Genomic DNA, 27,755 nt, shown 5'->3' with positions numbered 1-27,755 from the left:
CTCCTGGGTTATTTAGAAATGTGTGTAATTAAGAAATACTAGAAATTTTGTTTCCCTAATATTTAGAGATTGTTCAGAGATTTCTCTGTCCTTTGTTATTATTGTTGGCTTACTTAATTTTAGCTAAGTTCCAGTGGCAGGGGATTGGTAATAGTTGGTGTTGTCCCTCGGCTGAAAGCTTCTCAGGCATTTAAACTATTTAACGTACTTAGCAGACAGATTTTTTTTTAAATTTTATTTATTTATTTATTTATTTATTTATTTATTTATTTATTTATGGCTGTGTTGGGTCTTCGTTTCTGTGCGAGGGCTTTCTCTAGTTGTGGCGAGCTGGGGCCACTCTTCATCGCGGTGCGCGGGCCTCTCACTATCGCGGCCTCTCTTGTTGCGGAGCACAGGCTCCAGACGCGCAGCCTCAGCAATTGTGGCTCACGGGCCTAGTCGCTCTGCGGCATGTGGGATCTTCCCAGACCAAGGCTCGAACCCGTGTCCCCTGCATTGGCAGGCAGATTCTCAACCACTGTGCCACCAGGGAAGCCCAGCAGACAGATTTTTTTCATGGCTACTGCAAAGGTAAATTTCAGACACATGTTCTGAATTAATGAAATCTTAATATGAATGTTGACATTTAACATTTAATATTATATGCTTTAAGTAAAAATATTAATGATTTTTAACAACCATTACTTTTAAGTTAAACACTTGGATTCTTGTGTTTTTAAAAATTTTTAGATTTTAACTCATATTTAGATCATTAAATTTAAAACTAAAAAAAAAATATAAGATCTCAATAGGCAGAGCACAGAGGTTTTGAGGGCAGTAAAACCTCTCTATGTGCTACTGCAATGGTAGATACATATCTTTATATACATTTGTCCAACGCCAAGAGTGAACTCTAATATAAACTATGGACTTTGGGTGATTATGATGTGTCAATGTGGGTGCATCGGTTGTAACAAAGGTACCACTCCGGTGAGGGATGCTGATGGTGGAGGAGGCTGTGCATGTGAGGGGTCAGGGGGCACATGGCCTTCCTGTACTTTCTGCTCAGTTTTGCTGTGCGCCCAAAACTGCTGTAACAAATAGTCTATTTTTAAAAAGTAATAATAATGAGATCTGGTGACATTCCAAATGCTAGATTAACATTTCATACTACTTTTGCATTTTTTGCTGCTACTAAATCATTTGTTTCTCCAATCCCATGTGGTTTCAAATGTGACTTTTAAAAAATCCCCCTTAAACTTCAATAAGCTTTGCCAGGGGTGACAGTAAAATTACTTAGATTAAGCCCATATTATTTTAGAAATGAAGCATTTGAGGAGTCAATCAAGTCCCTGGGATGTGAGTCAGCTATTAAATTAATATCTTAAGGAAAAAGTACCCCCTTTACTAGTCACTCACTGCCTTCCCTACTGAGAGTATAAGATCAGCATTACATGTGCCATCCAGCTGCCTCTCCTAGGAGTTCAGTGGAGCGTGGTAAATAATATCAGAACTGAGTCATTTATGGTTGAATGACACAGAATGAAAAATAAATGCCTTTCATCCAGTTCCTGTTGCCTAATATGGACTAAGAAATAGACACTTTAACTAAAGTGCCCCACCTGTGACCAAGTGAACCTTTCCCTGCAAGGGTGTTGATCTGATTTCCTGATCAAAAACGGAATCCAGAGATACTGTAAATGACCTGTCAGGCCTATTTTCGTTTCTCTAGGGCCTTGCTTGTCAGCGGGTGTTTTGTTTTTTTTGAAGAATTTCAGTTAAATCTGCTTTTTCATCCTAGCAAAAGGCCGTATGGCCCAACTGTCCTACAGGTGGCTAGAGTTTATTGCATGCAGAGGCAGAAACAAGATAACTGAAAACAGAGAATTCATATTTAGAACTTGGGGGAAAAAACTAGGAGTGGTATTTTTACAGGGTTTTTTCAAAACAACTATCCATTCAACTGTGACTTATAAGGCCAGAACAGGGATGTTTCAGATAATTTACATCACTAGTCTCTAGGCCTTCTTACCCACTAATAAAGGTGAAATTTCTCAAGAAGTAGGACAAATGAGGTTAAGATGACAGCTTTCAGATAACTGAATTAAACTTTAAAAAGCCATAAGGAAAGGGAGACCTTTCCCAAGGACGTGACGACAGATTCATAAACTGGATGACTCATAAACTGCTTTCAAATTGCAAAACTGATTATGAATCACTGAAGAAAAACTTAAAATCTCCCCAAATCTGAGTTCTCTTTTAAAAATCAACAAATGCAGCCTCTGCTGTTCATTAACATATTCTTATTCACCGACCTGAAATAACCTTTGGGTGATCTTAAAATAGGTCAGCTTTCACAAAACACTGCTTAGAAATATGTGTTTAAAAACTTGATTTGGCTCTAGGTTTCTTTTGAATGAATCACAAGAGACTGGATGATAAAAAGAATTATGTGTAGAAAAATGCATTAACACAGGCATGGGATAAAAAATAATAGAAATTTCTTTTGGTAGAAATCTGTGTGTTTCTGAATCTTTCTTCAGAAGGTAGTTCCCTTGAACTAAGGTGCTGGTTGAAGAGTAACGTGGTAAAGGAGGAATTGGCCTTGACCATCACGGCTACCAATTAAGAGGGGGAAGTGTTCAAAAGTAGAGACCAACAAGGTGGTTCATTAGGTAAAAAGCCATTAAGAATAGATACATGGGGATCTCTCTGGTGGTGTAGTGGTTAAGAATCCGCCTGCCAATGCAGGGCACATGGGTTTGAGCCCTGGTCCGGGAAGATCCCACATGCCGCGGAGCAGCTAAGCCCATGCACCACAACTACTGAGCCTGCACTCTAGAGCCCGCGAGCCACAACTACTGAGCCCGCGTGCCACAGCTACTGAAGCCGGCGTGCCTAGAGCCTGTGCTCCGCAGCAAGAGAAGCCACCACGATGAGAAGCCCGCGCACCGCAACAAAGAGTAGCCTCCGCTCGCTGCAACTAGAGAAAGCCCGCGTGCAGCAAAGAAGACCCAAAGCAGCCAAAAATAAATAAATAAATTTATTTTTTTTTAATTTACAGAAAAAGAATAGATACATGTATATGTATAACTGAATCACTTTGCTGTACACCTGAAACTAACACAACATTGTTAATCACCACAGGTGGGATTCTCAAGAGATCAGAATCTCTATCACGCTGTTTAAGAATCTACACTATCACAGGATATTGAAGAATCTCCACTAGTCTCTTTCACAACTGGAAACTAATGGATGACCCAAGAAGGTTCCCAAGAAATGATGAATAATGTCCACGCAGAGAAGATTTTAATCATTAACTTCAGGGTAACCTTAGACTTTTGCCCGATTTCAGGGACAAGTGAGAAAGGACAGTAGTAGCGAAGATGACATATTATTTAACTGTCGGAAAGGCTTGGAGACCGTGTAGGCAGATAAAAATAATATTGAGTGTTGGGAATTTTTTTTCATGTTTATATAAGGGCAGTTTTACTACCAGTAGTTAGGAAACTGAAATATAAATAAACAATAAAAATTTATCTAGACCATGTAAACATTATGGGTTTTACAATTTGGCCTGAAAATCTCCTAAGATTTGCTTACTGGATTTCCAAGCGATAACCTCTTTGGATCTTAAACCCCAAAAGGGGAAGGGTGGATGAGAAGGGATCTTGAAACCAAAGGGTCCTCAGCTCTGAAGTCTATTGGTCAAGAGGATTTTAAATTCCCTTCACTTCAGGGTAGAGGTAAATTTTTTTCCATCAGCCTAGAGATGTGTCTGGTTTTTTCTCATGGAACGGCTGCAGTATTGGAAGAGCAGAGCATTTACAACCTGAAGACCTGGGCTTCGGTCCCTATTCTGCCATTTACTAGTAGGAGATTAGGGAAGTTATGTGACCTCCCTGAGCCTCAGTTTCCTTATCTCTAAAATGGGGGGCGGGGGGTGATAGGGAATTCCCTGGTGGTCCAGTGGTTAGGACTCCACGCTTCCACTGCTGGGGGCCCGGGTTCGATCCCTTGAGGGAACTAAGATCCCTCAAGCCGCGCATCGCAGCCAAAAAAAAAAAAAAAAAATGGGGGCAATAAAAACATCTCACAAGGCTGCTGTGGTCCCTCAATAAGGTAAGATATGTGAAAGCCCGGTGTGAGCACCCCGTGAATATTTAGCGGATGTGAATCTTAAAGCAAATGGGAATCCTTACTTTCTGTTTGTGGTGTTTCATGGTTAAAGTCTTTTGAAAATCATTATTATCCAGAGAAAAAAAAACACTCTCAGTGTCATTACCAAAGATACTAGTTTCAGAGATTGTATCTGTGAAGACAGCATTGCACATCCATTCTAAACACCCATCTGCAAACGCTTGTAATAACCTTAGCAACTATGATAGGTAAATAGATTTATTATATGGAAAGAGCTGAAACTGTGTCTGCTTTGTGCGGACAACAACCTTCTAACCATGGTAAATACCCTACAAGTGCGCATGGAGACGTGTTTACAAGGAATTTGGAGGGATTCTGATGTTTTCCTGCCTCCCCGACTTCAGCTCACTCTCCTGTGGAAAATGTCGCTTTTACTGACCACGGATGAGCTACTAGCCCCTTCTGATTTATAGCCTTTTCCTGTGAACCGCCTCTCTCAGAGCTAAAAGCAGGATGTTACGTTCGTATTTGTTTTACCTCTTCCCTCTCGCCAGGAGTTTAAATCTACTTAGATTAAGAAACCAAAATCGCCACTATCCTTTTTTTCTATAAATTTACTTATTTATCTTTGGCTGCGTTGGGTCTTCGTTGCTGCGCGTGGGCTTTCTCTAGTTGCTCCAAGCGGCAGCTACTCTTCGTTGCGGTGCGCGGGCTTCTCATTGCGGTGGCTTCTCTTGTTGCGGAGCACGGGCTCTAGGCATGTGGGCTTCAGTAGTTGTGGCGCGCGGGCTCAGTAGTGTGGCTCGCAGGCTCTAGAGCGCAGGCTCAGTAGTTGTGGCGCACGGGCTTGGTTGCTCCGTGACATGTGGGATCTTCCTAGAACAGGGCTCAAACCCGTGTCCCCTGCATTGGCAGGCGGATTCTTAACCACTGTGCCACCAGGGAAGCCCTCCACTATGCTTTTTGATCTTTGGTTGAAGTTCAATGTGTCAAACCTACTCACTATGTAAGGTCCTTTTGCCCTTCTCCTCACCTCCAAGGATGATGTGGAAATCACTGGGTCTCAGAGAGAAATACAGAACCAGCTCATGTCTGGGGAGCGGATGTTTCTCCCTCTGGGGACTCTCATGAGAGGGTGGCATTCAAACTTCTAGATTCCCTTCGAAAAAAAGAGTTATCATTAAATCTCTGCCAAGATTTAAAAAGTGGATGGAGTGACTTCATATTTGAATGAAAGAGGCAGTTCATTGGGTGGAGTTAATAAGGGCAGAGGTGAGTCATGGAGTCCTGGGTTGTGAATATAATTACAGCCCATTTAGAAATGAGCACGTATATACATGACCTTTATTCTCCACCAAAGCTGTACAAACATTCACTTCCAAGCTGACACAGACAACCCGTGGAAATCCATCCATACGGCAGGAGCCAGACATCTGATCACGTTCGTCAAGATTAGATGGCTCTAAGCGGATGAGGAGTTGAGAAACACCACGGTCCCATTAATCACACACCTAGAGGGCTCAAGGGACCCAACCTAGAGCAGGCTGGTCTCCACGACCCAGGTAATTTGAGTTGATGATAATTCTCCAGGTTGAGATGACGTCTCTCAACTTCCCTATTCCAGGATGTTCCCTATTCCAGCTTCACATTGATTCAACCCCTTGGAGAAATCGTTACCCCTTCCTTCCCTTCAGTAATCCCTGATATTTGGATGGCTTTTCACAGTTCAAAGACCCAAGTCGTGTTCATTTTCCTCTTTGACATCTCATCCCTGCCCGTCTCTCCTGGTATGTTCACTCCCCACTGATCGTCTCTCCTCACCTCTAATACTATTACAAGAGCCTCCACATTTCGGCTTTCCTTCACCCTCGAGTTTATCCCATATATCACTGCTGGCTTTGTGTCCCCAAAATGCCCTTTGCAAATGTCACGGCTCAACTCAGAGATCGTTAGTACCCCCCACTGTCTGCAAACTCCTCGGCCTGACTTTCAAAGACAAAAATCCAGGGACTTCCCTGGCAGTCCAGTGGTTAAGACTCTGCAGTTCCAATGCAGGGGGAAGGGGTTCGATCCCTGGTCTGGGAACTAAGATCCCACAAAATCCGGCCCAAATCTACTTGGCCAGGTTTTTCTCCTGGAACTCCCTCGCTCCAGGATAACTGATGGCCACCCCTCTGTAACACACCTATCAGGTTTCAGGCCTGGCTCTTGGCCTGTAATGTCCTCCTCTTGTCTTCTCTGTGCCCAGGAAGTCCCACCTGGCAGGTGCAACCCCTCTGAGAAGCGTTACCCAACCATCACTTGGCTTCTTTATTCCTTGAACTTGAATGCACTGCCGGCCAGCTGCCCAGACATCAGCTCTTCCACAAAGCAGCCCTGATCCTCCGAGCTGCAGGGACTGTCTCCACCCCCCAACCGCTCATGACCGCTCATGACACATATCACCAACTGCCTGATCTGAGAGTTATTTCCCTGTTAGATTATAAGCTCATTGGCGATAGGGACCATGTCTTAGTCATCTTTTTTATGCCCTGCAGCACCTAACATAGTATATGATTGAAAAATAGCTGTTGAAGGAATAAACAAAGCAGTTAAGGGGCCTTGTCAGAGCAACAGACATCTTGACCCCAATTCATAGAAGTCCTTTGGTGCCCTCCTCAGAGCCAAGGTCACACCAGTTATCCTGTGTCTTTAAGAAAAAGCCACCATCTCACAGAAACAGTCCAGACAAAATCAGCTGGGAACACTAGAGGTAATTTTCTAGACTCTTTGGACAGATAATCCTGCTTTAAAAGATAGCAAAACAGAATAAAGGCTTTCTGAATTACTTAAAAAAAAAAAAAAAGGAAAGGAAGAAAGGAAGGAAGGAAGGAAGAAAGATACACCGTGGTCCACCTCATTATTCATCCAAAGTTGCAGCCAATTATATGAGATTTCACAGTTTTCTTTGAGAAATTAATGTGTAATAAGGAAAACAAATATCACACATTTCAATATGCCTACAATTATCCATGGCATACATGTTAGAGGTCAACCTTGCCAGTGTTTTGAACATGCTGCACAAAAATACAAGTTATCTGAACAGTATAGAGGTTCCTTAAAAAACTAAAAATCAAACTACCATATGATCCAGCAAACCCACTCCTGGGCATATACCTGTAGAAAACCATAATTTGAAAAGATACAAGCACCCCAATGTTCATTGCAGCACTATTTACAATAGCCAGGACATGGAAGCAACCTAAATGCCCATCGACAGACGGATGGATAAAGAAGATGTGGTACATATATACAATGGAATATTACTCAGCCATAAAAAAGAATAGAATAATGCCATTTGCAGCAACATGGATGGACCTAGAGATTGTCATACTGAGTGAAGTAAGTCAGACAGAGAAAGACAAATATCATATGATGTCACTTATATGTGGAATCTAAAAAAATGATACAAATGAACTTCTTTACAAAACAGAAACAGACTCACAGACTTCAAAAACAAACTTACAGTTACCAAAGGGGAAAGTGGGGTGGGAGGGATAAATTAGGAGTCAGGAATTAACATATACACACTGCTATATATAAAATAGATGATCAACAAGGACCTACTGTACAGCACAGGGAACTCTACTCAATATTCTGTAATAACCTATATGAGAAAAGAATCTGAAAAAGAATGGATATGTGTATATGTATAAATGAATCACTTTGCTGTACACCTGAAAGTAACACAACATTGTAAATCAACTATACTCCAATATAAAATAAAAATTTAATTAAAAATTTAAAAAATACAAGTTATCCTAGTCAGAGATAAGAACAGAGTATTAATAAGGGAGAAGGTGTCACATGTACTGAGTGCCAATATTCTGGTACCAGGAGGTGATGCACTAAAGTACACACACTCTCTCTTTTTCCTTCATTCTCCTAAAATGTCTGTCCCTTTATAAGTAGCATTGCAAAATCCCTGGTCGGATACATTGAAATGTCCTGAAATTCAATGTCATCCCTCTTACCACCCATTTCTTTCCAAATTCACACCAGTCTCCTCCTGCCCGCCCGCGGTTTTTCCTGTCCGTGAACGTTTTTCATGCTAAAATGTCATGTGTTTCTTATAATAACGACACTAATGGGTCCCCACCACAGTTCTCTGTCATGTGGATTTCAAAGACACTCAGAGTTACTTTATGACCATCAGATTATTGATGTGTTACTAACTGACATAGTAATTCCATAAAGTAATTAATAATGATGTCTCCACTGAGGAAACTAAAGCTCAGAAAGATTATGTCATCAGCCCTAGGATATTACAAGGTCAAAATAAGACCAAAAGTGGAAACAAGGTCTTCTAATTCAGTGCTGTACTTGGAAGGCGATGCTTTCTTATCTTTCCCCATGGTGTGCTCTGAAAGATACAACAAAAAACCAAGAGCAGGGCATTGTTTTTTTAAATGCTATCTTTTAAAAATAACATCACACATTTAATCCCCAAACGCTCAGTTATCTGAACAATTACCGTGCGTTATTTTTTCTTCTTTGGGGAGACCTGACCTGTCTCTAAACATTGGGAACAGTCTTTCCCTTCTTCAGGAGAATTTCTGTTCTTCTTTCTCTGGTTCAATAGAGCCTCTTAACTGCTCTCTCTGCTTCGGGTGCTAAGACACAATTCAGGTCGTGTCACTTCGCAGCTCAAAAACCTCCAGTGGCGTCCTCCATCATTAAGAGTGAAAGCCAAAGTCTTTACCCGGAGGCTTTTTATGATGTGGCCCCTGTTCCATCTCTATCCTCATCCCCAACTACTCTCCCCATTGGTCACTACATTCTAGCTGTGCCCTTGTGTTCCTCAGGCACACACCTGCCCCAGGGTCTTTGTACATACTCTTCCCTTTGCCTGGAATGTTCTTCCCCAGATGCCCATATGACTCACATACTACCGAGGTCTTGACTCAAATGTCACCTCCTCCGTGATGCCTTCCCTGACCACTCCATATATCATTTCAACTGCCTTCCTGCCTCCAGCCCAGCATGCTTAAGATTCTGTCCTTGCCTACTTTTTTTTTCCGCTAGCACTTAACACCATCCAACACATTGTACTGATTTATCTTGGGTGTTGTCAAGAACCCAGTACATCCGTTCAGTGACCACAGTGGAATAGAAACACACATCTTTGCGTGGGGGTTACTACATGCAAATGTGACTAATGCTGTCGTAAACTGTGCTCGATCCCTTTTTATACTACTGCTAAGCACTATTACAAAGTCACTTGTGGTTGGAATGAGTTTAAAACTCGGAATACTATTAGTTTCCGGTGAATAATTCCAAGAAACATGGTACTTGGGGAAGAATTAAAATGTTTTCAGAGCAGCACAGAAAGCTGCCTGCTGTGGATCCAGGGGAAAAGACCATCCTGCTGAAGTCATTTTCCTGTTTAGGAAACCACAGCAGACAGCTAAGTGGATATTTGGAGATTTACTGTACTCTGATTCATTCAAAATGAGATTCCACATGATAATATGTTTCTTTAAAGTGTTTTGGAAGAAAGTCATTTCCATTTCAGTTTGTATTTTTTTTATTAAAAAAGAATGTACCATTTCCAAGTTTAGAAGTTACTGTATTCTACCAAAAAGTTTCTTACAGTTTACTCAAAAAGATTTTTAAGAGAAAGAGAGAGAGGGAGAGAGGTTTAAATGGACACACGTAGCTGGGAAAACTGGACAGCTACATGTAAAAGAATGAAATTAGAACACTCCCTAACACCATACACAAAAATAAACTCGAAATGGATTAAAGACCTAAGTCCGGACACTATAAAACTCTTAGAGGAAAACATAGGCAGAACACTCTGACATAAATTGCAGCAAGATCTTTTTTGACCCATGTCCTAGAGTAATGAAAATAAAAACAAAAATAAATGGACACACCTATTCAACTAAATTCAGCATCCAGTGGGTGCCTTCCATGGTGTGTCCCCAGGCAAATTATTTAGCCACCCTTTTACCTTATTTTGTGCACGTATAAGAGGTGAAGGGGCCTGTCGCTTTATACGGATACTGACTGTGTATGCCCCCCTCCACCCCATGAAATCAAGGTGGGTACAGCACTGGTTTGCCGGTTCAGCCCTGACTCTGCTCCCATCGCATCTTGGCAGCTGCCTCCAGAGCTGAGAGTTGGTGCCAGGGGACTAAATGCTTCCCAGTGCCATCTTCCACTTGGCCATAGAGCTCTGGGCCCTATGTTGGGTTTCATTTTGGTCTCACTTGTTCCCTGTTCCCAGTCCACAACCCAGAGCTTGCACCACAGCTACAAACACCAACGCATGGTGTTACCATCAGAACTACTGGTTTTGACGATTACTGCATGTCTCATGAGATTTGGAGGAAACCAATGAGATGATGATTGAGAGTCTTCAAGGAAAGTTCTCTCTGATGGCATCCTCATGTATCTTGAGTGCCCTAAAATATCCACCAAACAGCCCTCTGTCTGCTTCATGCCTGTATTCCCAAACGCCCAACACAGTAACTTGCATATAATACATGTTCAAGAAATAATTACTGAACCAGATTTTTGTTGGATGAATTTTTCAACATTAAATATCATAAGGGATATTTATCGGCCTATACAGAGAGAGTCTAATCATCTTTTAACACTGAGCTTTTTGACAGAAAAACACCATGCATTTATGCAAAAGGCAGTATGTATAGAGCTGAATTATTTAAAATAATTTAAAATGCATGGAGCATGGCCCCTGTAACACCAGAAGAATCTGAAGAACCAGATGAAAAAAGGCTAACTGCACATACACAGGAAACCTTCACTTTTTATCCCTGCATTTCAAAACTTGATTACCAATAAACTGTGGTATGTTTAAACAATGGAACTCTACCAGCAGTAACAGCAACAAATACTGCAACATGGATGTATTTCAAAAACATTGGGCTGCGTGAAAGAGGCTTTACACAAAAGAATACAATGATATGGTTCCATTTATATGAAATTCCAGAACATGCCAAAGCAACCAACAGTGGAAACAAGTGAGAATACCAGTTGTCTCAGAGGCTGGAGCAGGAGGTAGGCGTCTGAGGGAACACTATGAGGTTACGGTAAATGTTGTACATTTTGTTAGGGGTTTGCATTAACAAGTGCGTACATCTGTCAAAACTTACCCAGGGGTACACTTAAGATTCGTGCATTTTATTGCATGTGAATTTTACCTTAAAAGAAATAAAGAGAGAAATGTAACCATACATGAAAATTGAACTCTAGTTAATGATGGACATGCTGAAGTGTTCAGGGGCGAAGTATACTGATGGCTGCAACTTACTGTGAAGTACCTCAAAAAGTAAGATTCATGTGAGAAAGGAAAGGATATGTGGAAATGTTCATGGATTTGCTCATTTCTGTAAAATAAACATAGGAAGGATAAATCAGAAACAAATGAGACTGGTTACCTGCAAGGAGTAGATGGAATTCAGTGGAAAGAGCGTGTATTTCTACACAGCCCTGACTTTAGAATCGCAGCAAAGTTTCCCATATTGCCCCTACCAAATAATAAATATAAATATTTAAAATCAATCAAGGTACTTCCCTGCTCAGGGAACTAGATCCTGCATGCCAAAACTAAGACCCAGCACAGTCAAATAAACAAGTAAATATTTTAAAAAGTAAAAAATAAAATAAAATCAATCAAGATGTGGAGGAAACCCCAAATGGAATACAAACAGTAACAAATGAACCTAATCGTACTAGAAATGAGTAACACAATCACACTGAAGAGGGTGGTGAAGAAAAGAACTAAGCTAAGGAACTTTGGAAAACAGTATTTTGTCTATAAGCTAGAATGCTAAAGACAAAAAGAACCGTATACAGATATTGTACGTGGGTTAGTAAATGTGTTTCTCACGGAGGTATGGATTAGCAATTCCAAAACTACTTTATGTGTATGCTAGGGCTGAATGAATAAGTAAATATATTGCAGATAATGAGAACCAATTTTTTCACTGCTGGAGAGAGAAATTACTAATAAAGAGGAAGTCCAGAATGAACCTATGGTGCTGGATTGGACTAAAGGCATAAGTATGAATTCATGATTTCATATAGATATAAATGAATATATGCACATATATACTCACAGAGATGGATAAATACAGAAATGTAGATATGTATAGGTGTTAATCTACATATATGTCCTAGCTCCATCTGCTGAGACGGCCTGAAAGCAATGACACCCCCATAACAACAAGCACACTTAGTGCCCAGATCTTGCTTTCTAAACACCATTCTCCAATTAAAGAAGCCAAAGCTCCTTAGAAAAAAGAGGGAAAATACAAAGTGAGCTTGCAACATCTTGCAGTGCCAGAAAGTAAGAAAATGCTCCCCCAAATGCCGGGCCATGTTAAAAGGACTCAGGAGCTAGTCCAAAAGGAGCAGCCAATGATCAAACTGAGACAACTTGAGCCACAAAATAAATAATTATAATATTGGATTAGAACCCAAAGAATAAAATAAACATCCCTGACTCCATCCTGATATAAATAAATAATTGAATAAATAAATAAATGGGGAAGAAGGAACATCTCTTCCTTACAGTTCAGTTCCAGCAAATGGGACTTCCCTGGTGGTCCAGTGGGTAAGACTCCACGCTCCCAATGCAGGGGGCCCGGGTTCAATTGGGGAACTAGATCCTGCATACATGCCTCAACTAAGAGCCTGCATGCCGCAACGAAGATCCCACATGCTGCAACTAAGACCTGGCGCGGCCAAATAAATAAACATTTTTTTAAAATTCCAGCAAATGATGAAGGATGTAGAAAATTGCCACTTGAGAACCACAGAATAACTGCTGCAGGCAAAATCCTGCAATGCAATGAGTAGGTGAACATTTAAGGAGAAGCAGGATATTTGCATGGTCTCAAAGTATCTCCTCCAAAACACTTATTATTTACAAAGTGAAAAATAGTAAATTTACAGTGGAGAGAGCTGGCAGACAGCCCCTTACCAAGTGATAAAAGATAGCATCAGTAATCAATCATTAGAGAGCGTGCCGTGACATACCCTCCCACCAAATACAATGAACTGAGAAAGGTATCATCACTCCTGTATAATCACATTCTTGTAAAAAGTGCACAGTCTCAGTCTAACCATGAGAAAACTTCAGACACAACCAAAGTGAGGGATGTTTAACAAAATAAATGGCCAGTGCACTTCAAACGAGGCAAGGTTATTAAATACAAAAACTGAGGAACTATCATAATCGGGGGAGGCTTAGGAGACACAGCAAGTAAATGCAGTGTGGGCTGCTGGATGGATTTTGCACCAGAAAAAGGACATCAGTGGGAAAATTGATGACATTCAAATAAGATCTGTAGATTCATGAATAAATAGTGTTATGTTAATGTTAATTTTCATAATTTTCATAATGCAATTTCATAATGCAATTTTCAACCTTGCATTATGGTTTTGCAAGATTCTAACCTTAGGGGAAGCTGGTGAAGGATATTTGGGAACTCTGTATTATTTTTGCAATGTTTATTAAGTCTAACATTATTTCAAAATAAAAAGTAAAAAACAAAAGATGGCTTGATGGATGAATAGATGGTTATATGACAAATAAATATACTAAAATGCTAACTGTAGACTCTAAGTGATGGGTATGGAGGTGATCACTGTACAGTTTTCTCAACTTTTCTGTATATTTGAAACTTGTAAAAGTAAAATGTTGGAAACATCCGATTTTTAATAAACTAAATTTAACTTTGATTTAAGTTTAAATGTATCTGTTCGTAACTGAACATAAAGAGCTTTGTAGTCAGTAATTTGACCCGACTAAAGTGAAATAAGATGACTTTTGCTGATCAGGATGACACAGGGCAGGAGACCCACATTCTGCAGTTAGGAATCAAACAATGTAATCTCAACAACAAAGGATCAAGTAAACAAGAGCAAGAGAAGAACACGCAAAACCTTAAAAGTAAAAATGGACTTATTAACAAGAGAGCCTTGCCTATATTTTTAGGTTCATAGGCTCCTCTTGTTCTAGATGTCCCTTAGTAGAGACACGGTCTCATTAAGGATCTCACGCTATATCTCCTAGTCAAGGCCTATCCCTGTGAGTACAGATCAACCCTATCAAGCTACTGATTAGAAGGAGGAGGTGGTAGAGTCAGCTAAGCCAGGGCTGGCGTAAGTTGGTACAGTTGCCTTATTTAATATTATTTAATTGCTAAATAAACTGATTCAGTGAATCAGCCCCACAGTAAAATGATGCAACAAGCAATTAATCTGCACTGGTAACCTTTGGTGTTCTGTATGAATGTGTACACTGTAACCCACATATTTATCATTGAATGCGGGAAACAGTGGAGTTGTAATGAAATACACACGTGTTCCTTGGAGACTGAGAATCAGGGGATGATGAAGGGAAAAACATGATCTTCATGCTCTAAAGATTCACAGATCAGGAAACGTCCTATGAGATAATTCAGAAAGCTTCTGGTTCCCCGTATAGAACAGGAAACGCCAAAGGTCCAATTCAGCCCTACGAGGATAATTCCAAAATCTCGTCTTCCTGGGAACTCAGAAAGGAATCAGACCCAGAAGGTGGAGACTTCATCGGCTGCTAAACGTATCTGGTTCTACAAGTTAATTGTGACTGCTTGAAAACTTTGTAATACGCAAATATGTTTCAAAGCTGGATGGAAGTAAAAGACACTTTCCCAGTGATGAATGGTTGTCTTTGAACGTGCATAGTATAAAACTTGGATGTCTCGGTCTAGAACCAGCAGACCACATGTGTAGGGAAGGAAATGTGGTCCATGATGATAACCCTTTCGGGTCCAGTGTTGGTGACAATTTCCCTAAACCCTCCTCCTCCTTTTCCAGCACACATAGGAATCTTTCTTACCCATGAATTCACATGTGAAAGGAATGTTCAGTGTTTCCAATTGAATCTGAGGAAGTGAATAATTCTAACTAATAATTTCTAAATACAATAATACCAAATGTTCATTAAATACAATGTACCAGGCCCTATGCTCAGGAGTTATTTGTATTAACTCATTTAATAATAATAATTTCTTCCCCGAGTGCTAACTGGACCTCAGCAGGACACAGAGCTGACCTGTCGTTTACTGGCAATTCTAGGAGATAGGGTGATGACCACTGAGCATAGCCTTTGAACCTCTCCCATAGCTTGCTTGCTTGCTTTTTTTTTTTCTCGTACACACTGAAGGTTTGCCAAGGGTTGAATCGAAAATGATTCCAGCTGCATTTATTTCAAAATTGCCAAGTAGAGCCACTCCTCCATCCAGTACTGTGCTATTCATTTCTAAATCAACATGGTGTGCTCAGACCACACGTCTCCCTCTGATCTTCAAAAAACATGCATTTATAGAGAAAAGTCATTTTGTGACTTGAGCTTTACTCAAACCTGGAAAAGCGTAGGAGACATCACAGATATGCAGATTCACTCAGAGATTCTGCGATAAGAATCTGATGTGTTAAAAAAGCAATCAAAACATACTCCATGCTAATGGGTATTCCATAGGTATACTTTTTTTTTTAAAAAAGGAAGGGAGATGAACATTAATCCCTTCAGATCATTTTTTTCAAAGGCCAATGAACTCTAATTCTTTTTCTGAATTAGGACATTAAAAAGCACATTTATTGGGATTGACATATTGACACTACTATATATAAAACAGATAGCCAACAAAGACCTACTGTAGAGCACAGGGAACTCTACTCAATACTCTATAATAACCTATATGGGAAAGGAATCTGATAAAGAACAGATATATTTATAACTAAATCACTCTGCTGTACACCTGAAACTAACACAACATTGTAAATCAACTATACTCCAATATAAAATTTAAAAAATTTTTGGGGGCTTCCCTGGTGGCGCAGTGGTTGAGAATCTGCCTGGTAATGCAGGGCACACGGGTTCGAGCCCTGGTCTGGGAGGATCCCGCGTGCCGCGGAGCAACTGGGCCCGTGAGCCACAATTGCTGAGCCTGCGCGTCTGGAGCCTGTGCTCCGCAACGGGAGAGGCCGCGGTGGTGAGGGGCCTGCGCACCGCGATGAGGAGTGGCCCCCGCTTGCCACAGCTGGGGAAAGCCCTCGCACAGAAACGAAGACCCAACACAGCCATAAATAAATAAATAAAAATAATTAAAAAAAAAAAAAAAGAACATCTATATTGATTTTTCCAAAAAAGTCCAATATATGTTTTACACTTAATCAATCACACTGTAAACTGATTAAAAAAAAAAAAATTTTTTTTAAAGCACATTTGGCTTGATAGATCTGACACACAATTTCTCATTGTGTCTTTCTTATTAAACTTTAAAAAATGAGTCTGTTTTTAAAGATAGATTGGAGTCAGTGGTGTTCCTAAAGCTGGACCACACTGTGAGAATTAAAAGGAAATTAACATGCCATCTGTAATACAGGCTGTGTAGGTACCTCATCTCTAAGAAAATGACCCAGTTCTCCCAAGTGGTAAAGCAAGTCTCTGAGTACATCACTCCCTTCCTCACGCTGCTCTAACCCCCCAACCAACCCTGCTCCCAGTGGTAGAGCAAACCACCTCGTGGATTCAGGAGAAAGAAGATTGCTTAATAGAGCTCAATATACCAACTTGACATTTGGACTGTTAAAACTCCCTGACTCTGTTTCCAATTGTAAAACTTAAGCGTGGACTTTGCGGGGACTTCCCTGGTGGTCCAGTGGCTAAGACTCCATGCTCCCAATGCCGGGGACCCGGGTTCGATCCCTGGTCAGATCCCGCATGCCGCAACTAAAAAGATCTCGCATGCCGCAACTAAAAAGATCCCGCGTGCCGCAACTAAAAAGATCCCGCAAGCAGCTAAGAACCCGCGCAGCCAAATCAATCAATAAATACAATTAAAACAAACAAATAACAATCATGGACTTTCATGCGAGGGACAAGGAGGCAATGTTCGTGCACGTGCACGGATGGCAACCATGTCCCTTCCAGGAGCCATCTCGGAGCTTACACCGCTCCTCCTCCAGAGCTGACGCTGCCCTACTGTTTCCATGGCTACAGCCTCACCCCTAACACATCAGAACCCCTCTTTGTGGATCAAGCCTTCAAGCCTCAACTTGGCTCCTTTCTAACTATAAACATACCTATACATTATCCTCGCCTTACAGGGTTCTGTGTTTCTGATTCTAGTTGCCATATATCCCCTGCCGGTTTTGATTTCTTCAAGTTCTCCCTCCTCTGGTCTTTCCCTCGCCTACAATTAAGCTCCAGCACTCAGCCCCTGAAGAAAAAAAAAACTTTACTTTGTGCAGGATGTTCCTAAATCACTGTGTTCTCCCTCCTACCTTCTGGCACTAATTTCAGCTCCAACCTAGTTCTTGAATCCATCTGCTTCTCTTTGCCTTCATTGCCAGGATGCTGGTCCAAGCTATCATTAGTTCTCACCTGGACTCTTGATTGCAAAACGAAAAACTGATTGCGTTCCACCCTCCACACATCAGCAGTCTCCGGATTGTTCTCAGACTCAGAGCCTCCCTATCATTTAAAAGACCCAGCAGGGACTCCCGTCACGCCCCTTGGCTCTTTCCACCCTCTTTCCACGTTGCCCGGAATATTCCTCTCCCTGCCCCTACCCCCAACTATTTTACTCTTGTTCGTCCTTCAGGTCCTAGCTCAGACCTCCTCAGGACCCTTCTTTGACCCCAGATGAGGTCACGTTCCGTGCGGGGCACCGTGTTTCCTCCCGCCGAAGCCTGACTCAGTTTGTGACGATTCACTTACTTTGGGTCACTATTTGATCAGCGTCTCTCTCCCACGAGACCCTAAGATCCACAAGCACAAAGCTTATGTTACCTTGCTCACATTCGTGTCTACACTGAATGATACAGGTCCCGGCCCTTCTCAGGAACTCAGTAAATATTCACTTTTGTCAAATGTCAACCCTCCAGAAAGAGAAGTCTGGACTTACAGTCCCTGCTCCTGACTCCCGTTCTCTACTCATCACAACACCCCTTCCAGTCACACCGATGACTTCCTAATGGTCCCTCCTCCCTGCCCTCAAGACATCAGGCTCTCCACATCCTCCTGACTTCCAAGATAGATTTCTGCCCTCCTTATCTCTTTGGCCTCTTTCCCTGTCTCCTCTCTGCTTCCTCCTTAAATGCTGATTTCCCCGCAGAGTCTGACCTTTTCGCTCTTATCTATTCCCATTCTACACCAATGATTCGTTAACCTTTGGATACCTCCCAGAGTCTGATCAAAGTTACTGACACAGTCTCCCCCAGCACGCCAAGTGGAAACTCATAGAAACCATTGCTTATAATTTCTGCTGGTTATAGAGCCTTGAATCCTAATCACCAAATCACCGTGGATTCCAGTTAAGGACCCCATTCCACATGCTCTCCTGACACCATCTCCAACTTCTAACCACTACCGTTGTCTGCTGAATCTCTTTCCAGCTCCGAATTCTCTTGAAATCAAGCCCTGACTTCAGATGGCTCTTTCTATCGCTTCCTAAGTGTCCTAAAAGCACTGTCAACAAGGAAACTCATTTCCTCAAACCTGCTACTTTTTCCTGCTTTTCCCATCTCAAGCAGTTGCCAAGCTAGATATCTTTCTGATTTTAAACAATATCTTTTTTTCATCCATGGCGTTTCTACAAAACCAGCCAGGATTCTTCCCAGAAAAAAAAAAAAAAAAAGAAAAGAAGGAAAAAAATAAAGAAACATTAATGTTCTCAATCCAATTTTCTTGTGGTTGTTGTTTGTTTGTTTGTTTTTAATTGAAGTATAGTTGACTTACCATGTTGTGTTAGTTTCAGGTGTCAATCCAATTTTCAAATAGTTTTTCAAAATGCATTCAACCTCTTTCCTGAAAACAAACCAATTCCAAAACAGACTGATGAATAAATTAAACATACACATGCAAAGAAAGGAATGATGAAATCATATTAACAGACCTCACCCACCCCTCGACACCACCAAGAATATAATAAATGTGCTAAGGAACAATTGAAGAAGAAGACAGTGTCCTGGGTGTGAAATAGGGAAAAAAAGAAATACCATGAATGTGGCCCGCATCCCGACCACAGCACCTCTGGAAGCTCTCTTATTTTATGAGCTGCCCTAATACCACAATTATGCTCCAAAACATCTTGGCCGGCCTCCTCCCTGACCCCTTATTTTTTCAAATTAACCCTCAGTTCTGCTGTGATCATTCCACCAAGCGTGCGTCTCCACTCTGTTCTGACTTTCCAGATTCTTCTCAAGGCCCAGGACAAATGATTCACGTATGGGCAGCCCATCACCATCCAATGGCCCCTCTCTGTCTAAAGCAGAACCTAAGCTCCACCTTCTCAAAAAAGCCTTCCCTGATTCAATTACATCAGTAAATGCTTACCAAGCCCTGTTATGTGTACAGAGCTGTGTCCCGTGGAAGGATTGGTGAGGAGGTGAGGGGGGGAGGGGGAGCTGCTGAATGTACTAGAATAGAGAGGAGATAGAAAGATGAACATAAGATAGCCTCCAACTCAAGGTGTCTATCATCCAGTAGAACAATTTTTCGGAAACAATACTAAAGCCAAGTGAAATACTAGGCCGAAAGGCACAGGCATTAGGGTCCAAGTGGAGGCAAAAATAATTTCTCCTTTCTCTGAAATTGCATCTTATTTGTACTCCTTTGTGGTTCTATGACTCTTTTGTGTTAAATATCCACAACAGGTTCAGAAAGCTTTCTGAGGGTAGGAACTACATTTTTCCTGTCTCTAAAGAAATCTCAAGAACTGGCCTTTGATCGGAGGAGAGGTGAGGGGGAGACAGAAGAGATAAGAGATCACCCCATTCAAAGGACAAGTGCTAATAAAGGGAGCTCATCTCATACTTATCATGAAGCAGTAGCAAATAATAATCAAGCCTGAAATGAACCACAACCTTTATTTTTCAAGGAATGCATCATTTACACACCAAAGGACATGCATCAGAATTTTCAACAATGTCATTGTCAATTACATTGGCCTCAAAGCATCCTCAGTTGAAAGTCAAGATAAAATATGTCTTCCAGGGCTTCCCTGGTGGCGCAGTGGTTGAGAATCTGCCTGCCAATGCAGGGGACACGGGTTCGAGCACTGGTCTGGGAAGATCCCACATGCCGCAGAGCAACTAGGCCCGTGAGCCACAATTACTGAGCCTGCGCATCTGGAGCCTGTGCTCCGCAACAAGAGAGGCCGCGATAGTGAGAGGCCTGCGCACCGCGATGAAGAGTGGTCCCCACTTGCCACAACTAGAGAAAGCCCTCGCACAGAAACGAAGACCCAACACAGCCATAAATAAATAAAAAATAAATAAATAAAAATTAAAAAAAAAAAAAAAAATATGTCTTCCAAGATCTCTTAGCAGTGATTGAGAGCTACATTTGAGGAAAAATGAATCAAAGTATCTGTGTTTAAACCCCATTGTTATTATCCCGTGAAGGTGATAGCAACAGTCCAAAGCAAAGCAAGCCAGGTCAAGTTGAAGCAGAAGCTGCTCTGGGCAGCCGACGTGGTACATGTCCAGCTGGTACAGTAGGTGGTTTGCTCTGGCCTATGAGTCACTCAGAAAGTGCAGTTCTCCACCAGGACTGTAGGCGCTAAGATCCGGTATTTGCTTTTAGACCGTGGGAGCAAAGACTAATAAGGAAAATACAGCAGAACAGCTGGGAAACAAGTTCCCTTCTGACTGCACAGAAAGCACTACTGCAAAGTCATTTTCCATCCTAGAGACAGGGGTCCAAGAGGATGTGTGCTTTCCTGTCCTTCAAATTCATTTCTTTTGCCTCACTTATAGCTTTACACTCCCCCCTGCCCCTTAAAATGATACCAAGCTTCGACTCTGCTTTGTAACACGAAGCATGGCAAAAATATGTCATTGGACAAGCAGCTAAAAATTTTTTCATTTTAGTGTTTTTCTTTTCTCCTTTCAAACACTGCCTATTCAGCAATTTTGAGATCCCAGATGTATGTCAGTGTTAGCTTGTAGGGTGGCATGATTTTACCTCTTTCTACCAAGACAATTTTCTAATTTCATATGATCCTTGTGATCTGTGTGACCGAAATGAATATTTGGACCTCATCAAACACTACTGGACAGAGAGAGAATTCTAGGAGCCTAAGAGAATGCAAATTAACAGTCACCCTTCTCTTGATTTCAAGAGAGGGTGAACAGCCTTGTGAGGGTGATTGATGGTCAGGAAACCATCAATTCTCTTGGAAAACCACTTGGATTCCAGCAAAATCCCTGAACAATTGGAGTAAAACAGCTGTCGGAAGAACTCACATGTTTTAGGCACTATGGTTTATTGTTCAGTGCTTAGAATTAAAAGTATTTTTTTTTTTTTTTTTTTTTTTTTGTAGAATATGTAAATTATATATTTTTTTTTTTTTTTTTTTTTTTTTTTTCCCACACACACACACTGTATTTTATTTTTACAAGAGATAGATAGACTGACACCAAGCATTGTACATGGATGACCACAACAAAAGCAACAATGATTGCAATTACCAAACATGAAACACACTTATACTATGTCATAATATTGACATTCAGTCCAGTAATCCTCCACTGTAACAGCTCCTTTACTTTGCAGTGAAAATTGATTTGTATATTCTTTTCCTCTGAGTCCTTGTGGGATTTTTTTTTTTTTTAATTCAGACAGAAAGTCACAAAAATTATACTCATCCTCATCAGTTCACTCAGTCCCATGTAATTAATTTCTTTTTTTTCATCTTGATCTTTTGTTAGCACTTTTATGAGTTCATCAGTTTTTCATTAGAGTTCTGAAAATGCTTATTCATTCAGTTCAGCAGTACAGTCAGTTACCAGAAACCTGTACTTGTCAGAGTCTTTTCCATGAATTTCTTGAAGATGAAACTCTTTTATAGGAACATATTTGCAAAATCATCAGAGTACACCCAGAACTGTCTGTAAATGACAAAAGACTTAAAAATGACCATGGTTAAAGATTTGATGAAAGTTCATAATAATGCAGTTGACAAGAAAATTAGTTATTTCTGAGATATACATTTTAAAGTAATAACTAGGATTATTACTTATAACATTATACCAGAACATATAAGATTTTTAGACGTTTCCTGTAATGTCTGAAACATTTATATTAACATATTTCCATACAAATACAAATATAAGATTTTTAGAAATTTCATGTAATGTCTGAAACATTTATATTAACATATTTCCATACATATTTCCATACAAAAGTATTTTTTTGACCAGGCAATTTTTAAAAGAATTTAGCCCAGTGATAAATCCATTTTTCTGGATACAATGGTCTAGCAACACATTTCCCTTTATTAACATTCATTTTTGTGCCATGCTCAGTCCTGCAGTTTCAGTAACACTTTTCCTGACCTGGTTCTTCCTGTGAGATGTTAGTTATGAACAACATGTATTGGGGTGTTCCTATGGAAAGGATGCTATCTTTTTTTTAATTAATTTATTTTATTTATTCTTTTTCTTTTGGCTGCGTTGGGTCTTCGCTGCTGTGCGCGGGCTTTCTCTAGTTGATGCGAGTGGTGTCTACTCCTCGTTGTGGTGCGCGGGCTTCTCACTGCGGTGGCTTCTCTTGTTGTGGAGCACGGGCTCTAGGGGCACGGGCTTCAGTAGTTGTGGCACATGGGCTTAGTTGCTCCACGGCACGTGGGATCTTCCCGGACCAGGGCTCAAACCCGTGTCCCCTGCATTGGCAGGCGGATTCTTAACCACTGTGCCACCACCAGGGAAGCCCAAGGATGCTATTCTTATAGAGAATCTGCAAAATGTATAATCTCATTGAGGAAAAGTATACAAACTAGTTATGCCTAGACATAAGTTATTTTTTTACCCAGACAGATCTGATCGACTTATAGCCTTTCAGCATCATCCTAGCCCTGTAGCTTTCCTGGCCCACAGCTCTGCTAAAATGAAGGAGTAAAGCTGCCGAAGAGAAAATGCAAAATTAGTAATATCTCACTTATTTTCATGGCAGCTTCAGTTGATTGGAACTCTGCTGAGAAGAAGAGAAAGGAAAAGAAGTGGTGATTCCCTGGGGAAGGAAAGAAAACTACTGTAGAACAAGCCAGTTTGGAGGCAAAAAAGCTCTAACTCTCTCCAGAGACCTCACACGCCTATGCCTGTAACAGGATAGAAAAGCCACCAGCACATAGTAGGCCCTCAGGATGCTGAATGATGGAAAACGACTGCTCTAAATGATGACCCAAGACCTCAGTTATGAGATCATTCTATTTAATCGTACTTAGGTATGGCCAGAAGCAGAGAACACTTTACAATTTTTTTTCAAAAAGCTTTTTATATAATAAAGCAAACATCAGGCATGGACAATGGTTCTGTTGGTTCTAAAACAGAAACCGGGTTGTTGTCTAAAAGAAATGGAATTGTGTCGTGCTCCAGCAGGAAATGGCCAAGTGTAGAAGTCTATACAAAAGGGCAATTTTTTTTTTTTTTTTTAAAGTTTTTACTTGATTTTATTTATTTATTTATTTTATTTTTGGCTGTGTTGGGTCTTCGGTTCGTGCGAGGGCTCTCTCCAGCCGCGGCAAGCGGGGGCCACTCTTCATCGCGGTGCGGGGACCGCTCTTCATCGCGGTGCGCGGGCCTCTCTCCATCGCGGCCCCTCCCGTCGCGGGGCACAGGCTCCAGACGCGCAGGCTCAGCAACTGTGGCTCACGGGCCCAGCCGCTCCGCGGCACGTGGGATCCTCCCAGACCAGGGCTCGAACCCGTGTCCCCTGCATTAGCAGGCAGATTCTCAACCACTGCGCCACCAGGGAAGCCCCCAAAAGGGCAATTTTAATTTCCGTTCCTTTGGGGCAATGTATGGTGTCTCTTTTTTTTTTTTAATTTATTTATTTGATTTATTTATTTTTGGTTGCATTGGGTCTTCTTTGCTACACGTGGGCTTTCTCTAATTGCTGCAAGCGGGGCCTACTCTTTGTTGTGGTGTGTGGGCTTCTCATTGCAGTGGCTTCTCTTGTTGTGGAGCACTAGGTGCGCGGCTTCAGTAGTTGTGGCACATGGGCTCGGTAGCTGTGGCTCTCGGGCTCTAGACCGCAGGCTCAGTAGTTGCGGCACGTGGGCCCTAGAGGGCACGGCCTTCAGTAGTTGTGGCACACGGGCTTAGTTGCTCGGCGGTATGTGGGATCTTTGCGGGCCAGGGCTTGAACCCGTGTCCCCTGCATTGGCAGGTGGATTCCTAACTACTGTGCCACCAGGGAAGCCCCTGTATGGTGTTTCTTTACTGCACATACAGATGAAAGAAAATTGTCCTCTTCGACGTATTACTTTAGAATTCAAAAACATGCTGGATAACCAAGAGGCATCTCACGTTTGTGGAAGCTGAGGTCCTCGCCTGTCTCCCCAAAATTGCTCTCCCACAATCTCCCCATTTCCTTATTGGCAACTCCATCCTCTGGCCACCCAGGCCAAACCCCTGGGAATCATCGCTTTCCCTGACATCTCACACCCGATCCATCAGCAAATCGTCTTGGCCCTTCCTTCAAAATAGATCTAGAATCTAAACCCTTCTCAGCATGCCCACCACTAACACTCTGGGTCAAATCACCTCCATCTTCTGCCTGGATTATCGCAAAACCTCTCAACGAGCCTTCCTGCTCTCTGTCTTGCTCCCTTGAGTCAATTCTCCAGATATAGTTCAGAGGGATCCTTTTAACATGTAAGCTGGACTTACACCCCTCCTCTGCTCAGACCCTCCAATGGCCCCCTTCTCACGCAGAATAAAATTACAGTCCTCAATTCCTCCTGCTCTCTCCCCAGCTCACTCTGCTCCAGCCCACCAGCCTTCTTGCTGGTCCTTGAAAACACCCACTACTGTTCCCTTTGTCTGGAATGTTCTTCCCCAAACATCCTTCTAGCTCACTCCCTCACCTCCTGCAGGCTCAAATGCCACCTCCATGAAGCCCTTCCTACTAACCTATTAAAAATGGAAACATACCTCCTACCACCTCACCTGGCGTTCCCCATCCTCCTCTCTTGCTTTCTTTTTTTAATTTTTAAAAAAATTTTATTGAGGGACTTCCCTGGTGGTCCAATGGTTAAGACTCTGCGTTCCCAATGCAGGGGGACTGGGTTAGATCCCTGGTCAGAGAACTAGATCCTACATGCCGCAATAAAGATCCCGCGTGCTTCAACTAAGACCAGGTGCAGCCAAATAAATAAATATTTTTTTAAAAAATTTTATTGAAATATAGTTGATTTACAGTATTGTGTTAGTTTCAGGTGTCCAGCAAAGTGATATATATATATATATATATATATATATATATATATATATATTCTTTTTTAGATTCTTTTCCATTATAGGTTATTACAAGATAGATATTGAGTATAGTTCCCTGTGCTATACAGCAGGTCCTTGTTGTTTATCTATTTTATATATAATAGTGTGTATCTGTCAATCCCAAACTCCTAATTTATCCCTCCCCCCACCTTCCCCTTTGGTCACCATAAGTTTGTTTTCTATGTCTGTGAGTTTCTTTCTGTTTTGTAAATAAGTCATTTGCATCATTTTTTTAGATTCCGCATATACGTGATATTATATGATATTTGTCATTCTCTGTCTAACATACTTCATTTAGTATGACAATCTTTAGGTCCATCCATGTTGCTGCAAATGGCATTATTTCATTCTTTTTTGTGGCTGAGTAATATTCCTTTGTGTATATATATATTAATACCACATCTTCTTTATCCATTCTTCTGTTGATGGACACTTAGGTTGCTTCCATACCTTGGCTATTGTTAATAGTGCTGCTATGAACTTTGGGGTGCACTTATCTTTTCAAATTAGAGTTTTCTCCAGATACATGCCCAGGAGTGGGACTGCTGGATCATATGGCAACTATAGTTTTAGATTTTTACGGAACCTCCATACTGTTCTCCATAGTAGCTGCACCAATTTACATTCCCACCGGCAGTTTAGGAGTGTTCCTTTTCTCTCCTGCCTTCTTATTCTCCAACACTTGCCATCAGCTAACATGCTCCATGCCTGGCTTCATTTATTATCAGGCCCTCCCTACTAGGATATAAACCCCACGAAAGCAAGAACGTGTGGCTGTGTGTTCATTGCTGTGTCCGCAGCCCCCAGAATGGTGCCTGACACAGAGTAAGGGGATTAGTAACTGAATGAATGACTGCCGTGATAGACTCAATGTTCTGTCTTGGGCTAGGTGGCTGTATCACTTCTAGTTCAGGGAACACACACCTGGAACCTCTTGCATGAGGCACACCCCGTGCTCTGCAGGATCTAGGGGTGTAGAGGTGAACTGGAGAGGCCACCCTTGCCTTTGTGGAGCTGACAGTCTGGTCTAGCGAAGGAGACATTAGAACATCGCAAGCGTCATGAACAGAGATGCTCAGGAAGCAGGTCACAAGGACCCTCAGTCTAGTCTAGGGGCTCAGGAAAGGCCTACCATGAAGAAGTGACATTAACACTGGGACCTGGTTGACAGTACAGTTGGCCAGATGCAAAGAGAGAAGAGAATATTCCAGGCAGAGGAAAGAGCAGGACAAAGTCTGAGGCTGAGAAAATTAGATCCAGCTCATTGGAGGATAATGAGAGAGGACAATGGCAGAGACAGAGACAGAGAGACATAATATGGAGAACCAGCTCCAGGAGGATCCTGGGCTTTATTCCCAGGCAGTGAGAAGTCAGGTTTTAAGTGATATGATCAGATTTGCAAGTTTTTAACATTTGCTCTCTATTAGGAGAAATGACTTGAAGACAGGCACGAATGGATGCAGCGAGATAATTTAGGTGGCCAGAGCTGATAGGGGTTTGCCCTAGGCTAGTGGTCATAGGAAGGACGGACCAGGAACGTAGTATGAGTTTATATAAAACTATCATCTTTACTCAGGTACTCCATCTCCCTCAAACCCTCATGATTCAAATCACCCAACAACCTGAACAATGAGAGAGGATAGAGTTGTAGATGAACTAAGATAAAAATGATTCTATTACTACAATTTTATGTTTATTTTAGAAACATATTGCAAAGTATGTTAATATTGTCTTGTTATTTATATTGCAGGAATAATCAAAACAAAATATTTTAGAGCATTTGCCAAATTAAATGTGCCATTAACAAAGAACAAAAATGGTGTTCTTAATGGTGTTAAAGAAGATAAAGCCCAGAAAAGTATTTTACTCCATTTTACAATTGAGGAAATTGAAGCTCAGAGAGATTAAGTCACTTCCCCAAGGTAATACAGCAAAAAAGTGATAGAGCTAGGACTTAAACCTAGTCTTTTGGACACCAAGTCTGGTTTCAATCCACTGACTTTTCTCTACAGTGCTAAGTGTGTATCAGAGTCCTTTGATGTATGACCCTGTCTGATTTAATCCCTCCTTCAGGATTTTACTTATGAGAAATAGTTTCACTTGTTTATTAAGTGTCCCCTATGTGTACAATGCCAGGCTCTGTGGACACATGATGGGTAAGACCAGGTCCTGACCTCAAGGGACTTACAGCCTTGTAAACAGTGATAACACTGTCTGCAAAATGCTAAGAGTACAGGATGGTAGGGGCATGTCTGGAGAGCACAGACCTGGGTGCGGGAAGGGGT

At 41.5% G+C, this 27,755-nt stretch overlaps 1 long non-coding RNA gene across 1 annotated transcript; it reads right to left on the bottom strand.

Annotated features, from left to right (window-relative positions):
- Positions 1-310: 310 nt before the first annotated feature.
- On the bottom strand, positions 311-19,349 carry LOC130704603 (uncharacterized). The gene is made up of 4 exons (XR_009005019.1): positions 19,186-19,349; positions 18,926-18,994; positions 5,156-5,281; positions 311-565 (listed from the first exon to the last, which is right to left on the bottom strand). It is a non-coding gene; the product is annotated as an uncharacterized LOC130704603 (long non-coding RNA).
- Between the last annotated feature and the right edge of the window lie 8,406 nt (positions 19,350-27,755).

Source organism: Balaenoptera acutorostrata, chromosome 1 (assembly GCF_949987535.1).
Source record: "Balaenoptera acutorostrata chromosome 1, mBalAcu1.1, whole genome shotgun sequence".
Taxonomy (NCBI): Eukaryota; Metazoa; Chordata; class Mammalia; order Artiodactyla; family Balaenopteridae; genus Balaenoptera; species Balaenoptera acutorostrata.
The sequence above is the reverse complement of the archived record's forward strand: the minus strand, read 5'-3'. Positions and strand labels throughout refer to the sequence as shown.